The 16,731-nt window shown below is 44.2% G+C and overlaps 1 protein-coding gene across 9 annotated transcripts in view; it reads right to left on the reverse strand.

Annotated features, from left to right (window-relative positions):
* Acap2 (ArfGAP with coiled-coil, ankyrin repeat and PH domains 2) overlaps positions 1–16,731 on the reverse strand; it is a 105,847-nt gene that overhangs the window by 65,883 nt on the left and 23,233 nt on the right. The gene's annotated exons all lie outside the window — the stretch shown is intronic.

The following is a 16,731-nucleotide window of genomic DNA, read 5'->3' on the forward strand; positions in this document are numbered from 1 at the left end:
ACAACTGATGCTGCCCCAGGCTGCACCCCAACACTGGAACAACTGATGCTGCCCCAGGCTGCACCCCAACACTGGAACAACTGATGCTGCCCCAAGCTGCACCCCACACTGGGAACTTTGAAACAGCTGCAATCACAACGTTGTAAGGATAAGATGCTACACCAAAAGTGCTATGTAGCAAAACACAAGCTACATCTTGAGTCACCTATGCTCTATGCATACTGCAACAGGACCCAAACCCTCAGGGAACCAAGTAGGCACTGTGCCGCTGAGCCCCAGCCGCTGCCCCACACGGCTTTCTTAGACCTACTTGATGTCCTAGCAGTTTTCCCGTAGTATTTTAAGAACTAACCACAACGTGTTTTAATTGGATGGTTATGGGAGACTACCTTCCCATTCTCAAGAAATGGACTAAACAAAAGACAGCCAGGACATAAACCATAGTTCCTATTTCTGTTACCTGATGACCTTTGAATAAATATGTTATCGGCTCCATCTGAGGACACATATTTCTAAAACTTTTAACCTAAGTCATTTAGTATCCATGTGCCATTACTGATGAGATCTTCTTACATATGCTTCAAGAGCGCAGGAGGCAGCACACTTCAGAAGCAGGGTCCTTCTTCCTGACTGACAGATGCCCACTGTCTTCCAGTGCTGTTCACACTACACACTGTTCCCTCAGCCTGGAAGACGGAATACTCACCCTTACCCTATACACCATTTAAACTCATTTCACACCTGAGAAGAAATCAATGTATCTCTGAGAGGATACTGTAATTGAAAACTAAGATGTACAATCATCAAAACAGTACAGAGATGATGGTGTCTTCTTAGGCAAGTGTCTACACAAGCTTGTAAGTCATGCACCCTAGCACTCAGGCACAGAGGGGGAGCAGCCTTGAGCCGGGAAGTCCTCAGACAACCTGGGCAACAAACACCCTCATCTCAAAATAAATACACAAATGAAGTTCATCTTACTGATAGGAGAATATGTGCATGAGGTTAAATTCTTACACTGAGAGAGAAGAAAATTACACAATAGGATAACATAAGCCCAAACTTATGTGGGAGAAAAAAACCCTTGGAGAAACATAAAAAGGTATCCATGAGCAGATTTACCAATCTGAACTGTAACACAGAAAACTGGGATTGGAGAGCAGGCTGCAGAAAGAGGGATTTGCATCCTACCTATTTATACCCCTGGATATGTCAGCATTTTCAACAATGTTACATTTATTTTGGACAACTCCTCTACAAGTGGCTTCCTTTAGGAATTGTCCCCTCATTCACTCAGGCTACATGACAAACAACCTGAACCCTGAAGAATGGGGTGCACATCTCTCCCACCATTCACTTCTCTGGCAGTCTGAGCCAGCCACAGCAGTGCAGACAGCCACAGCCATGCAGACAGCCACAGCAATGCAGACAGCCACAGCAGTACAGACAGCCACAGCAGTGCAGACAGCCACAGCCATGCAGACAGCCACAGCAGTGCAGACAGCCACAGCCGTGCAGACAGCCGCAGCCGTGAAGACAGCCACAGCAGTGCAGACAGCCACAGCAGTACAGACAGCCACAGCAGTGCAGACAGCCGCAGCCATGCAGACAGTCACAGAAGTGCAGACAGCCACAGCCGTGCAGACAGCCGCAGCCATGCAGACAGCCGCAGCAGTGCAGACAGCCACAGCAGTGCAGACGCTCATAGCCATGTAGACAGCCACAGCAGTGCAGATGCTCATGGCCGTGCAGACAGCCGCAGCAGTGCAGACAGACACTCATGGCGGTGTAGACAGCCACAGCAGTGCAAACAGACACTCATGGCGGTGTAGACAGCCACAGCAGTGCAGAGACTCAAAGAAACAAGCACACTCAGTCTGACTTCCGGGGGCTTCCTTTACATTTTAGGCTTTACCTTAGCTAAATTTTCAAATTATTATTTTTAAAACAAGCAATGTTAGTTTTGATTACATCACTGATCTTTACTAAACATGTATTCACAAACTGGTAACACTTTACATATTGTCCAATTATATATCTCACTGGGTAATCCTACACCTTTATCTATAAGAATGAGTGGATGTGTGAAGGCTGGTGCTGGCAGAGTGTTCTGTGGCCCTAGCTACTGAGAGTGAGGCAGAAAAACAGCTAGAGTCCAGGAGTCCATGTCAGTTGGCAATACAGCAAGACCATTAAAATAAAATATAAATAAATAAAATGCAAGAGGAGGGGGAGGAGCTGTAAGGATTGACTCAGTCCCTGCCATCAGCCACAGATGAACACCGGCACCCTGTACTCTCGGGTGAGGTCTGCTACCTTTCCCTTCTATTCACTGGTGTGACGGAACCATGGTCAATCATGCACTAGATAAAACGATAAGCAAATCTATACACGCTTCCTCCAACCTCTGCATGAAGCGATCACTCCTCTGCAACTCTCCCAGGTATCACTAAGCATAAAACTCTTCTAGGCTGGAGAGGTGGCTCAGTGGTTAGGAACACTGACTGCTCTTCAGAGGTCCTGAGTTCAATTCCCAGCAACCACGTGGTGGCTCACCATCTATATGGAATTCTATGCCCTCTTCTGGTGTGTCCAAACAAATAAATGAATCTAAAAAAACAAAAACAAAAACAAAACAAGACAAAACTTTTCTACGTGCAAATCGTCACAAAAGCCAAAATTACAGGCTCCATTTCTTCCACAGCTTAAAATTTAATATTCAAAAAAAGGAATCAGGAGGCTTGGGGGGATGGCTCAGTGAGTAGTGCAGGGCCCACATGAAAATGCTGGGGGATGGTGTGCACTTGTAGCCCCAGCACGGGTAGATGAAGACAGGTGCCAGGGCTCTCTGCCAGCCAGAGAAAGCCTATCTCCAAGGAGGAGACTGTCCTCCAGCCTACACACATACCAACAAACATGCACGGACACACATGAACAAAACACATGCACATGCTCGCACACACATATCAACAAAACACATGCATGCATATGTCCCCCCACATACATACATACATACACATAAGCACACATGACCAAATACACATGTACACATGTTCCTATACAAGACCAAACACACATGCCCCCACACACATGAACAAACATGCACATACACACATGCTCTCTCACACACATTGGTTTTGTTTGTTTGCTTTGGTTTTCTGGGACAGGGTTTCTCTGTATATCCCTGCTGTTTGGAACTCACTTTTTAGACCAGGCTGGCCTCGAACTCAGAGATCTGCTTGCTTCTGCCCCTCAAGTGCTGGGATTAAAAGGCATGTGCCACCACTGGCCAACCACACATACACACACACACTTTTTTTAAAAAAATCAAACTTGGTCTGCAGCTCAGGGGTAGAATATTGTTTGATTGATTGTGCAAGTAAAAACCCTGGGCTCCATCCCAAACACAGACTTAAAAAAAAAAAAAAAAAAAAAAAAAAAGATTAGTACATTTTTTCAAAAGGCCACTTAGCCTTAGCCTAATGATGAATGAAAATATAAGACTAAGCATAAAAATAAGCAAAACTAAGTAATAAGGACTATAGGTGGCTCTGGCTCCCTAACCCTCATCCCCCCACCTCCGTTTTAATGTTGCTGGGTTTGGGGAGGATCTCAAGTTCAAGGTCAGCCTGGCTACATTTTTTTAAGGCAAGGCACCCCCACCCTTCACTTCAACTAGGTCATACAATTATGCAATTAAAAAAAAAATGCTGGAACAAGATATTCAGGATCACTAATAAGCACACAAATGTCCTCCAGCAATTAAAAGCAGACTGGAGACTCCAAGTCTTGACTACCTGCTAACGAGTTCCAAAGTAACAATAATAAATATTCAATGTCAATCACACATGGTTAGGATCCAGGTCACTGGTAAAGCACTCCGCGACTGTGAGCAAGGCCCTGAATGTGAGCCCAACAGCACCCACAAAAAGTTGCACATGCAGATGTGCATGAATGCATATAGTGTATAGAACTGAAACTAACATTTGTAAGTCGTGTTTTATAAAATGGCTCTATTCCAAGAAATTATATACACAGAATTTATACTTGTGTGTCATGGTTAAATATAATCCCTAGCCAACTTCCTTTCTCAGCTCAATAGCCTTTTCCAACTTGAGCAATACTGGGCTATTCTTCACCAAGGAAGAACAATGGCCAGATCCAGGACAGCTCACTGATCCAAAAGCAGCCAACCCTGTGACTAATGGGCAAGAAAGAGTGACAAAAAGTCCCTACAGCAAGCCACAGCTCCCCGTGACAGTGAACATAAACCCTGGAAAGTCATTTCCTACAAGAAATCTCTCATTAAATCATGTGTATCAGGAATAGCTACTTACTTACCTGGTAAAGTCCGGATCCGTTCTATTCTATCTCTGTGAGGCCTCTGTGAGGGGCCTCTGTGAGGGGCAGGGAAATGGAGTTTTGATGACTTTGACTTTATATCTTACTAGCTATATGAGCAAATCATTACACTTCCATTTCATCTACAAAATAAAATAACAAGGTCTCCTTGAGAAAGGGTGACCAATTTTGAAGACTTTGCGTTAGGCACTTGGCAACAGATGATGACTGCCGCCTGCCCTCCAGTGCTGAGTACCCAGGTCTCCTAAGCCTGATTCCAGCCCAGGCCAGAGGACTAGGAATGACAGCAGGGAGCTGAAAAACCCTCTTGGTTCCCAGAGTTGTCGTCTCAGAGGCTGTGTAAACACAGGAAAACCCACTCTGAGATCAGAACAGAAGCAAGCCAAGGCTTTACACACAGGAGCTGATCCCCAGGCCCTATAGAACCACAGAGGCTGCTTTGTACTTTGTTTTTTTAAGTCCCCGTGAATGGAATTAAAAGTTCTGCCTTCCCCAATTATCTTAGAGATATTATAGCTACATCTATTTCCTCAAACTGCAACCAACCAAACTTGCAGGCTCCAACCAGAAACTCTAAAATGAAGAAAACAAACAAAATACAATAGAAAACTAGCAAAAGTGAGGGGCGAGTTTTCACTCTTCCTGTCAATTAATATGAATCCCTACAAAATATGTGACGCTCTTCAGGCCTCTGTCTCGTCACTCGTAAAAGGAGAGGATCACACTGGGTGCGCCTGCAGTATTACTTTAAAATCAACAGTCTATTATGACAGCATTCTAAACAGCCTAAAATCTAAATCCGATTCTCTCTTTCCCAAGGGAGATTTTCTTTAGGCTCTTACTTGTGAATTAGTTAAAAATGAACGAACAAACAAACACATGAATGAGCAAACACACCTTATAAATTACGAAGTCTTTTCTGTGCCAGCACCACCATCCTCCTGCAGAGTTTCCTCTGTGTACATCATGTAACATAGGAATATGAAAATGGCCCAATTTTTCAAAGCTTTTTTAACAACATTTTGGGAGGAAAAGTTATATATTTTATACAGATTACAAAATACCCTGCCACTCTCCCAAAATAAAAGTAATTTTTCAAAAGAAAGGGTTGTAACTTAAGAAACAGTTCTTATTCTCTCAAGTTCTCCCCTGTCAATATCATCCATAGTAAAATGACAGGGGACCGGAAGGAATACAAGCAAGCATGCAACAGGCCAAAGGACACAGCTGAAATACAGGTAGCATGGTCAGGTAAGACCACATCCGCAAGGCATTACTTAAACATCACTCACTCTGTAAATCTCAACTCACAATTTAAAAATAAAAATAGACAAGCAGCGGCACTGGGGAGGCAGAGGCTCTGAGGCCAGCCTGGTCTAGAGTGAGCTCCAGGACAGCCAGGGCTACACAGAGAAATGGTGATAAGAAAGGAAGGAGAGAGGGAGGGAGGGAGAGAGAGAAGGAGGGAGCCAGCCAAGCCAAGCCAAGCTAAACCAAGCCAAAGGCTAAGCTTGTATTTATTATGCAGACTGTTCTATTCTGCACAGTGAAGCTGGGGTGGAGAACTACTCAAAGGAGCTTCTGGCCCTAGCACCCCACCTCTCTCCAGAGGTGTGTGTGACTTCTACAGCCACACCTGACATCTCCTCAGCGTGGCAGACAGCAGCTATGTCCAGTCATGTGTATCACGTGCGATGGCAAATATTCTCTACTGATAGCAGCCTAACGAAATACTAGAAACATCAATCAGGTGTGAAATCATCTTATTTTCCCCCTCATAAGACTCAATACTAGTTCAGAAAGCTATTTGAATGCATTCCTCCTCCCCTAAGAGCCTGTATTTCCTGTTGAGGGAGTTCGTGAATTCAAGCCGGGGAGATGCCAGGATAATTACCGTGGGAGCTAACACCATGCCACAGGAGAAGGCAGCAGAGGAGAGAGCCCACTTGTTACACTGGGATGAATAATCAGCAGTGACAGCTGCTAAACCGTCCTTTACACCCTTCAGGGTTTGAAATGAATAAAGGGAAGCCAGTCTAATGAGAGGAAAAGAGAGATAAGGCAAAACACACACATGCACGCACGCACACATGCATGCACACGCGCACGCACATGTACATACACACACACACACACACACACACACACACACACACACACACGTCACTCTACTCCCAAGAACTACTATCACTGCTATGGGATTTAATAGGAAAGTTACCAGGATTGGGGTACCGTATAAAGACATAAAATCAAACTTACCCAAGCTAAAATCCAGTGCTTGCATTGTTCCTGGGGGGGTGGGGCAGTGCTCATCAATAGCCTTATAGATAAGAGCACTATAAACTATTCCTGATACAAATGGTTTATAAAAGGCAAAGAAGGTACTTCCGTGTGGGAAGGACACTATGGCTGAAGAGGCTGTCAGGCTGACTGAGCAACTGAAAGCAGCAGAGAGAACAGACTCCGGGGAAGAGGGGAACAAGGTGGGCATCTCCTAGAGTCAGTCCGGGCTGACATGAGACTGCTCTTTCTTGCTTTCACAGTGGATCCCAGGGATCCTCCTCAGGTTAATGGCTCGTGAGAACACGGAATCCCCTGGAAACCAGAGGGTTAGAGAAGTACAAACTCAGCCTTTCGGGGTTCGCCCCTTGACATGGTGGACTCTACAATCACAGCTACAACTTTTCCTGGTTCCTCCTGGAACAAAGCATATTAACACCTAAAACCAATTAATACCCGAATCAAGAACTGGAATACATCTCAGAGAATCGCTGAATAACAAAACCTTGTAATGAAACTGAAGTCACATCCTTAGCAAAACAAGTTTTCAGTTCTGTATCCCTACGAAAAGCCTGCAGTCTTATATTACTTATAACATGGACACAGAATAACACATTTAAAAATCTAATAGGCAAGCTTTGAAGGCAATTTCATACTATGAACAACCTAAGACAGTAAAATTTGTGAAGCCATGGCTCAGGTTAAAACCATATAGTGTTCAGTTCCCCATGTCCACTCAGGAGGCTCACAACCAACTGTAACTCCTGTTTCTGGGGGGTCCTCTTCGGATTCCTAGGGAACCTGCGCTCACACATGCCCTTTCCCAGACACACATTTACACAGTTTTAAAAATGAATAAAGTCACACCTGTGCTCACTTCGGATACAGAGCCTGCTAGTCCATACTATCAGGTTTCAAATCCAGGACAAATAGCTGAGGTCCCTATTTAACATCAAAGAGGACCTGGCTACTGGGTTCTCCCAGCATCCCTCAGTCCCCACCTGTTACAAGCCCCCCTGGCTGCCATACCCCTGAACTCTTCACCTAGGAGCTGGGCTGCCCTCCCCGCAGCTGCCCTTCCCTATATAATCTGACCACCTTGATTACCTGGCCTTTTTATCTACTCTCTTTTGGGCCTCCTGGTTGCCACAAAAGTTTCCCTGTCTTCCCTCCCCTTCCCTTCTCCATCTCTCCCCACCGCCCAACTCAGGCTCATGTCTGCTCTGGACTCTCCCAGATGTCCCTGCCTCCAGCTCCGTTCTCCTTTTTATCTCCTCCACCAGACCTAGGAGTAGTCATGTTCCCTTGGTTCTTACTTCTTTTTTCATCAAATATAAACAACTATAGCTCTATTATTGCTCAGTATGTCTGTGAGGTCTAAAGGTAAGGGCTGTGGGGCTCTCAGCAATCCATCCTAGCTCAGTTAGTTACCCAGCAAATGCCATTCAGTACATGAAGAGAGGCAGGGAAGGGTGGATGATGGCCAGATGAAGAAAACATTTTAAAACGGTGTACCTGGAGCCCTTGCCACAGGGAAGACTGGCATCTAGATCCCCAGCACCCACATAAAAGCTAGGAATGAATGAATGGATGGATGAATGAGAAGGGAAGGGAGGAAAAGCAGGAGAAAGGGGGAAGGAGGAGAAAGGTGTTTAGGTTTGGCTGGTCTGTGTGTATTGTAATGCTAAATTCTGTAACAGAGGTCCAAGCCTCTAAGGAAGGTTTTCAGGTTCACCAGCTTTTGTTGTGCAAACTTGTTCCTTAATTTAAAACTATTGGTTAAATAAACTTGGTGCCAGCCAATTACTGGAGAGATTAGAGGTGAAGTGGTTTGGAGTTGCCTGGTTGGGGTGGAAAAGAGATTGGAGGGAGATCAGGAGCAGAAGCCAGGAGAATGAGAGGAGAGGAGGAAGCTGCAATGAGGGGAGATGGACCATGAGCACATGGCCAGGAGAAACAGCAATGTTTGGGTACACTGCTGGGGAGGGAGCCAGATCAGCAGAAAAGTAGATTAGGGATTACCCTGCCCCCCCAGTAATTGTCAAAGCCAAATAAAATGACCAGAGTCTAAGTCATATTTATTTAAGCTAGTCAGGGACAAGCTTAAATTGGTTATAGTACAAACAGAAAGAAACACAAGACAAGACATGAAAACAGGAAAGTCAGTCTCTTGTCCATACAAAAGGATGAACGTGGACACCTGGATCTGATCATGTGACATTTTAAGACTGGGAGATGCAGGCGAGTCTCTGTGAGTTTGAGGCCAGCCTGGTCTACAGAGCGAGTTCCAGGACAGAGAAACAGATGAGAAGTGTGTATGAAGTGCTGGGACGTGGGACAGCTCTGGATTGGAAAGCTGGCCTTAGTGACTCAAACTGTTCTTGCCAAGGACCCACGCTTGGTCCCAGCACTCACATGAAATGTCCCCATGATCCAGCAACTCCACCGCCAAGGGATCTTCTGGCCTCCACTGGCATTGCACTAGTACACTGATCTGCACTCAGACACACACATACGGATAATCATTAAAAAAAAAAAATACATCTCTTTTGAGTTGGAGAGACATGGAACCCAGTGCAACAAGTTCAGCTAAAAGTATGTCCTGATGCACGAGGTGAAACGCTTAGGCACAAGCACACGTGCACAAGGTCACAGGTAATGATGGAGAACCAAGGGCAACTCCAACCAAAGCACAGAGTTACAACCAATCAAAACCAGGGAATTATGAGCAGTGCAAGTTTAGGGAGAGACAACCTGGAATTCAGTTTTAGATTTATCCAGAAACACCTAGTAAGTAGCTAAGTGGTGACGGCAAGCAGGTAGATAAAATAAGAGTCCAGAGCTTAAGTCGGAAGTAGAAGACGGCTATGTGAGAGAAGAGCTATCGGCAGAGACAGACTCGAGATCACACATCAAGGCTAGCCTTTGGCGCACCTTGATGCTAAAAGCCAGAAGTTTAAGACGAGCATGGTGGACAGGCTGCAACCTGGCCCTGAAGGCGCTGAGGCAGAAAGAGCAGGAGCTAGGCATCTGAGCTACACGACTAACTCCACTAAAAAACAGTACATAGGATATTAAAGGCTGGGGAAAGAAAAGGTGGAGAGGGGAAAGATGAAGGGATTGAAAAGACAAAAGAAAAGCCAGGGTGTGTGATACAGAAATGAAAAAAGCAGAGGGAGGGAGGGAGGGAGGGAGGGAGCCGCCGAGCTACCCACACAAGCTGCTCAGTCACAGGCAGGGACACGATTGACCTGAGGGGTGGTTTGTTTGCTAAGACAGGGTTTCTCTATATAGCCCTAGTTGTCCAGGAACTACGTAGGCCAGGCTGGCCCAAACAATCTGCCTGCTGAGAATAAAGGCATGAACCACTCTCAGCCTGGAGGGGTTTTAAGATGATTTTCAAAACAGCTTTGCCAGGAATGGTGGCGCATGTCTTTAATGCTAGCACTGGGGAGGCAGAGGCAGGCAAATCTCAGAGTTCATGGTCAGCCTGGTCTACAGAGTGAGTTCCAGGACAGCCAGGGCTACACACAGAAAGAAACCCTACCTCAAAAAAAAACAAAAAGAAAAGACAAAACAAGAAAGAAAAAACAAAGCTTTCAATATTGAAAATTTAGAGCCTGATATTTTGGTAAATTGGTAAGGGTATGTGGTTTTTAAATAAAGTTTCCAAAAACATGGTGATTAAATTATAGGCAGCCCATGAAACTAAAATGAAAATAAGCCAGGTGTGGCAGTACATGAGGATGGCTGGAAGACTGAGAGTCTGAGGCCAGCCTAGACTATACACAGGTTATATGTGCGTGCAGTGCGCGTGTGCATGGTGTGTGTGTGTGTGTGTATGTGTGTGGCCAGCCTAGACTACACACAGGTTTTATATATATATATATATATATATATATATATATATATATATATACACACTTGTGTGTGTGTGTGTATGTGTGTGTGACCAGCCTAGACTACACAGTATATATATATATATATATATATGTGTGTGTGTGTGTGTGTGTGTGTGTGTGTGTGTGTGTATAAATATATGTATATGTACTTAATTTTCTTGATATCATACAATCACATTAACTGTATTGCTGGAGTCAAGAATATTTGTGACCCATAAGATAAAATATTTAACATAATTGTGTTTAACATAATTCACAGAGAAAATGTAAACCACTACATATGTTTTTAAAGACTATTGTCCAGATTAAATCTCAAAGGTCAAACCAAGTCCTGAAGAAGATGGAGAGAGATGGCTGCGTGGCCAGGCGAGTGGGTGAATCACTTTGCTGTGCTGTGCTGGCCAACAGCACAGGCTACCTTCTAAGCAGCAACCATTGCTTCTCTATACCCAGTACTTGATTTACAGGCAGGCGGGAACTACCATGTGCAACCACAGTCTTGATTTCTTGAGTAAAAAACATCCATCCGCTTATTAGAAACTATGGTTACAAATAAATACACCTATCTTCATTTAAAAGTAAATATTTCCCAAGAGAACAGGAAGACAAACCACAGTCAGAGAAAAAATATTTACAAAGCACTTATTTGGTACAGGCCTGTTTGATCTAGGGATACAGCTCAGTGGTAGAGCAACCGCCTAGCATGCTCAAGGCCATGTGCAATCAATACCTAGTACAACAAAGAGAAAAACAGAGAAACTACTAATAAAGGAATGTTAACCAAAATATAAAAAGAAGTTAAAACTTAGGAATAAGAAAGTAAGTCCCATTTTAAAGCGAGCAGAAGGTCTGAGGCTCTCACTGACGATGCTGCTAAGATGGCAAGCGTACAGGACACACATACCACAGCCTCCCATCAGCAAACCCCAGCAACGGGCTCCTACACACTATGAGAATGATCAAGACCAGAACACTGCAGCATCAGGTTCAGCAGGGACACGGACAGAGCAACACAAAGCTCACCTGCAGCAAGGCAAAGACAAAAGGTGGCACACTCTGAACTCCAGTTAGCAGTTCCTAATGAAATCAAGCAAGAGCACACCACCCTGCAGCATGTGCCATGGATAAACCCTCATCCGCACAATCAAAGGCCACCACACATGGCTGCTCCAGCAGCTTTGCTCAAAGCACCAAACAGCGAAGCAGCCATGATGTCCTTCAGTAGGTGAATGGAGAAAGTGTGGAACACCCACCCAGGCAGTGGGCTATGATTCACACTAAAAAGAAATAAGCTACCAAGCCATAAAAACATGTGAGCCAGGCGTGGTAGCACAGTCCTATAATCTTAACTGCCTGGGTGACAAAGGCAACAAGAGCATAAATTCAAATACTGCTTGGGCTACTGAGCAAGTTCAAGACCAGAATGAGTAAGTCAGCGAGACCCTGTATCAAAGACAAAGTCAAAAGGGGGCCGAGGATATAGCTGAGAGGACCTACCTAGCACATGCAGGGCCCTGGGTCCAAACCCAAGACCATCACCCAAAAGACATGGAGAATCCTTGGTACACTGTAGTAAGTGGAAGAAGTCAGGATGCACACATTCAGATTCTAAACAACGTTTCCTTTAAAAAGTAAAATTATGGACACAGTAAAAGGACCAGTGGTTATCAAAGGTTGGGGGAGAAGATCAAGGAGAGGCATAAATAGGATTTTTCCACTTAATATAAATAGTGTTGCGGCCTGCCCGCAGTCCACAACACGAACGGTTCAAGTGAGAATGGCAGTTCGAGCTGAAAAGAGAGGAATCTAGACGGGGGCGGAAGAAAGAATGGGGCTAAGACGATTTCATGTTCAAAGCCCGCCTTTTTAATTCCAACATTCGGTTATAAAGGAAGGGGGAGGGAACCCAATTTCCCGCCAAGTAACTCGGGATCCAGTAGCAGGACGAACACGTGTGTGCCTCCAAGCAGCTAAGCCGACAGGGTCCAGCAGTGGGCATGGCAGCACAAATGATCGGGGAAACTCCACCCTTGAGCAAGCAGGTTCAAGCAGGTGGGGGAAGGGAGGCCACAAATAGCAAAACTGTTCTGTATGATTCTCCAAGGGTAGACACATGCCGTTATAACAGTCCCCAAATCCTATGACTGAATCTGATTGGAAGCATGGACTTGGGGGACACTGGTGTTTTCATTGGTTTTAACAAATGTACCCTCTGGTGCAGGATATGTTTGTTGGGGCAGAGGGTCTATAGTATTTTTTTTCTTTCTACTGTTTGCTTGATTTTCCAGAGAACCCAAAAGAAATTGCCAAAAAAAACCTAAGTTCATTATTTAAGAAGTAAGCCCTGCCTTCAGTGGGCAAAGGTAAGTATGCTCACAAGAGTAAGGAGCGATCAGAAAACATCTGCTAATGTCTGTATCAGCAACATAATGTTTAAATATTTTCAGATGGAGAGCTTTAATACTACTCACTTGGTATCTTTCTATATATAAAAGAAAATTTTGTTTAGAAAAATAAGACATGCAAAAATTATGTTTTCTATGCAGCAGAGTTTAAAGTTTTTTCAAGCCATGAAAGATAAAATCTTAATAGTATTTTTAAAAAATCTATAAAAAGTGAACACAAAATGTAGATTAGAAGAAGAGGTTTTTTGACACAGCATTGTAACATTTGAAGAACATGTCTACAAGTCACAGAGACAAGGACAAGCAGGCCAAGAGAAGCACAGAGTGGCAATACCAAGTAGAGGACTAAGAGGGAAGGTGAAGGGAACATTAATGTGAAAGATGCCCGATCTTACTATCAGTGAAGACACAAACTTAAAGGCAGTAAATCACCACTCTAGAGCCTTGGTCCTGCTAGCATGTGTTATACTGGACCACACTTTGACAGGACGCCACAATGCTACCATGTGTTACATTGTATCACACTTTGACAGGATGCCACTTGTCCTGAGAAACTGGTAAACAGTATAAAGGGCACCAGGAAGACAAACTGGACAGGCAGTGACAGACTCCCAGTGCTGAGTGAGATCCCACAGGAGACTGAGGCAGGAGGACTGAGTTCAACAATGAATGGGGTTAAAGCCAACCCCAGAGGGAAAGAAAGGAGAGGAAAGATTTTTAACCACTTAGAGAAACAGATCAACCTGAACCCTTATCAATTTTGTCACCTATCACTATTTTAACTGTGGAGGCAAAAACGTCCAACAAAAAAGCAGTCCTTCCAGGAAAGATTTAGCTTGTGCCTATGTTAAAACGTAAAAGGAGGTTATACTCATCAGCAAGAAAGGCAGCACTAAAATTCCTCTCCCAGCGCATCAGAACTTAAAGCTGGCCCATCTTCTACAGATGCTCAAGACACAAATCTAGACCACCCTCAACTGTTCCACAGCGCTGGTCCATGCATGGCGCCTCCTTAACTACCCACACATTTCAGTGCTGCCCCACGTCAGATGTTAACCATCACTGCAGCACCCACTCTGAAAAGCTCTCTGTCCCCCAAAAGCTAACCTTCCAGCACACTATAATCATGGTTTTTTGTTTGTTTGTTTTGTATTTTTTAACATTATTCCTGTGTAAGCACAGAGCATGGTAGAAGCCAGAGGAAGGTGGAGTCGGCTCTCTCCTCCCACCATGTGGCCCCTTCAGGCCTATCTGCTGAGCCACCTTGTCAACACGTTCTCTAACAAGCACAAATAGGATTACACCTAGAACCCCAGCACTTCAGGGGCTGAGGAGGGAAGATCATGAATTCAAGACTAGACTGGGCTACACAGTGAGACTGTCTCCAAAAAGAGAAAACCAAAATGAAGAAAGCACTGATGGCCTATGATTTACCAGTCCTTGATGGTTTCCCACCATCTTCAGGTTACAGACTTATCACGAACGACTCAGAAGGCTGGTGAGCGAGCGTCTCATGGTTGCCCCTCTATCTACACTCTCCCCTCCATCTGGCCACGTGGAACTCACTGTCCTCTCAAGTAGAAGCCCACCCGTCAGGAATTCACCATTACCCTGCCATAAGAGTGCCCCCACTCTGCATGCAGCACAGGGCTCTCTCCATCTGCTCCCACATTATCCAGATTTCTACATCAATTTTACTCATTTAATGCGATTTTAAATTCCATTTCCATAATTCTTACTAGATGAAGAATTATGTAAGAGCAGAATCCAAGCCTTGCTCAACATTGGAGGGCTAAACCCCAGCTTCATGTGCTAATGGGCTGAATTTTCTTCAAAAAGCAAGAACTACAATTTCTAGCAATTTTCTTTTATTTTTCTTTCAAAAAAAATCCATTTAGTGTATTGTCCTCAGAGGACAAACCAGATGCTGAACTGATGCACAACATCACCACACTTGTTTTACTTGACAACTGTATTCAACCTGGTTGGGGCTGCTGCTCAGCTTCCCTGGAAATACATCTTCAGGGTAGTGTCAAACAACTTAACAAAGGGACAAAGCTGAGGCTGGGCTAGTGCTCAAACAGCACTTTCCCATTATTAGCAAGGGTCTGGATTTGACCCTCAGAACCATCAAAAAATAGTAATAATAATGATAAAATAAATAAATACATTGCTGTAAAGTGGTTTATAGCGAGAATCAGCTCTCAGCTGTGGTGTGCAGGGCAGGCTACAGAATTGAGAAGATACATAGTAACCCGCAGCAGACCTAAGTGAAAGCAGCCGGCCGGCGGGCGGGCGGGCGGGCATTCCTGTATGGAACTGCTTAAACAGACGCTTTGGGAGGGCAGATGCTAGCAGGGAGGGTTTGTTAATACTTAAATGTCCTTCCTCCCTTCCAGCCTTTCCAAGACAGATGAATCAATCCACACCTGTGTCACCTACATCAGAACAGACACACCTCCTTAGACTAAGGTCTTAAGCTTTTGACCTTCAAGATTGGCTTTTTAAAAATCAGTGCTAGGGAGAGAACCCAGAGCCACGGGTGCTAGGTTTTAGTGTTTTAGAGACCAACAAACTTACAACCACAGGCCTACTCTTTCAAAACAGTCTCCACACTGCTCCAACTAGCCTAAAACTTTCCACCTCAGCCTCCTGCTTAGCAGGAAGCATGAGCTAAGACTACAAACCATCACACACCCAGCAGTTTCTCAATGTCGCTCAAGTGCAAGATTTTAAAGAATGGCGGCTCATGGTTGACTTAATTTGCATTTACTTAACACAAGAAGTGAAACATTTGTAAGTTTACTAGCCATTCATACTAGTTTCTTTTCAACTACCTCTCATATTAGCCCACTGTTTACTGTATCAACATCCTCTACTGAGATTTTTCTCCAATTAAAGAACAAAACCAGAAATGTTTTACTAAGATACAATTCAAATACCACACCCAATAACTCTAAATATAATCACCTACCGCCACCTAATTTAGGTCATTCTCATAACCCTTAAAAGAACACACACACACACACAGCTCCATCAGTGATTTCTTCCCTCCCCACTCATGCTCCAAGACCAAGGCCTCCTTAGGTTTGCTGTCTTGCTGGATTGGCCTTTTCTAGATATTGAACTGGAGTTAAGAGGTTTTTGTTGTTGTTTGTTTGTTTTGTTTTGTTTTTTGTTTCTTGTTTGTTTTTCTTTTTTGTTTTGTTTTTGAGACATTGTGTCATAGCTCTTGGCTGTTCTGGAACTCTGTAGACCAGGCTGACCTCTAACTCAGAGATCCACCTGCCTCTGCTTTTCTACAAGTGCCACTACTCCTGGCTTACAAAACTTTTTAAAATACCTTTAAAATACAGAATTTCAAACCTTTCACATTTTCTGGATTCCCATAGGAAAGGGGCAATACGTTGAACGGCTAAATCTATTTCAAGGCCATCTTTGGTAGCATGCTTTGCAAAGCTGTCTTGATCCTAAGGATACAAGCACCCTCACGTGTAGTTTCCAGCAGTACACGGTTTCAATTTTTAACACCAAAATCATTACAACATCTAAAACCCAGTCACGGAGTCAGCTGTCTCTCACATATTTACCAATCCTCTTCTTTTTGACTTTTCATTCTCTACATTTATATACATTTTTGATCTATTCTGGATTTTTTCAAAAGCTCTGTCACCTGTTTCATGATCAAGTTCTGTCCTTTAGCAGCATGCTTTAAAATCTAGTTAAGGAGCCGGGCGTGGTGGCGCACGCCTTTAATCCCAGCACTCGGGAGGCAGAGGCAG

The sequence above is a fragment of the Mus caroli genome, chromosome 16 (genome assembly GCF_900094665.2).
Source record: "Mus caroli chromosome 16, CAROLI_EIJ_v1.1, whole genome shotgun sequence".
NCBI classification, from domain to species: Eukaryota; Metazoa; Chordata; class Mammalia; order Rodentia; family Muridae; genus Mus; species Mus caroli.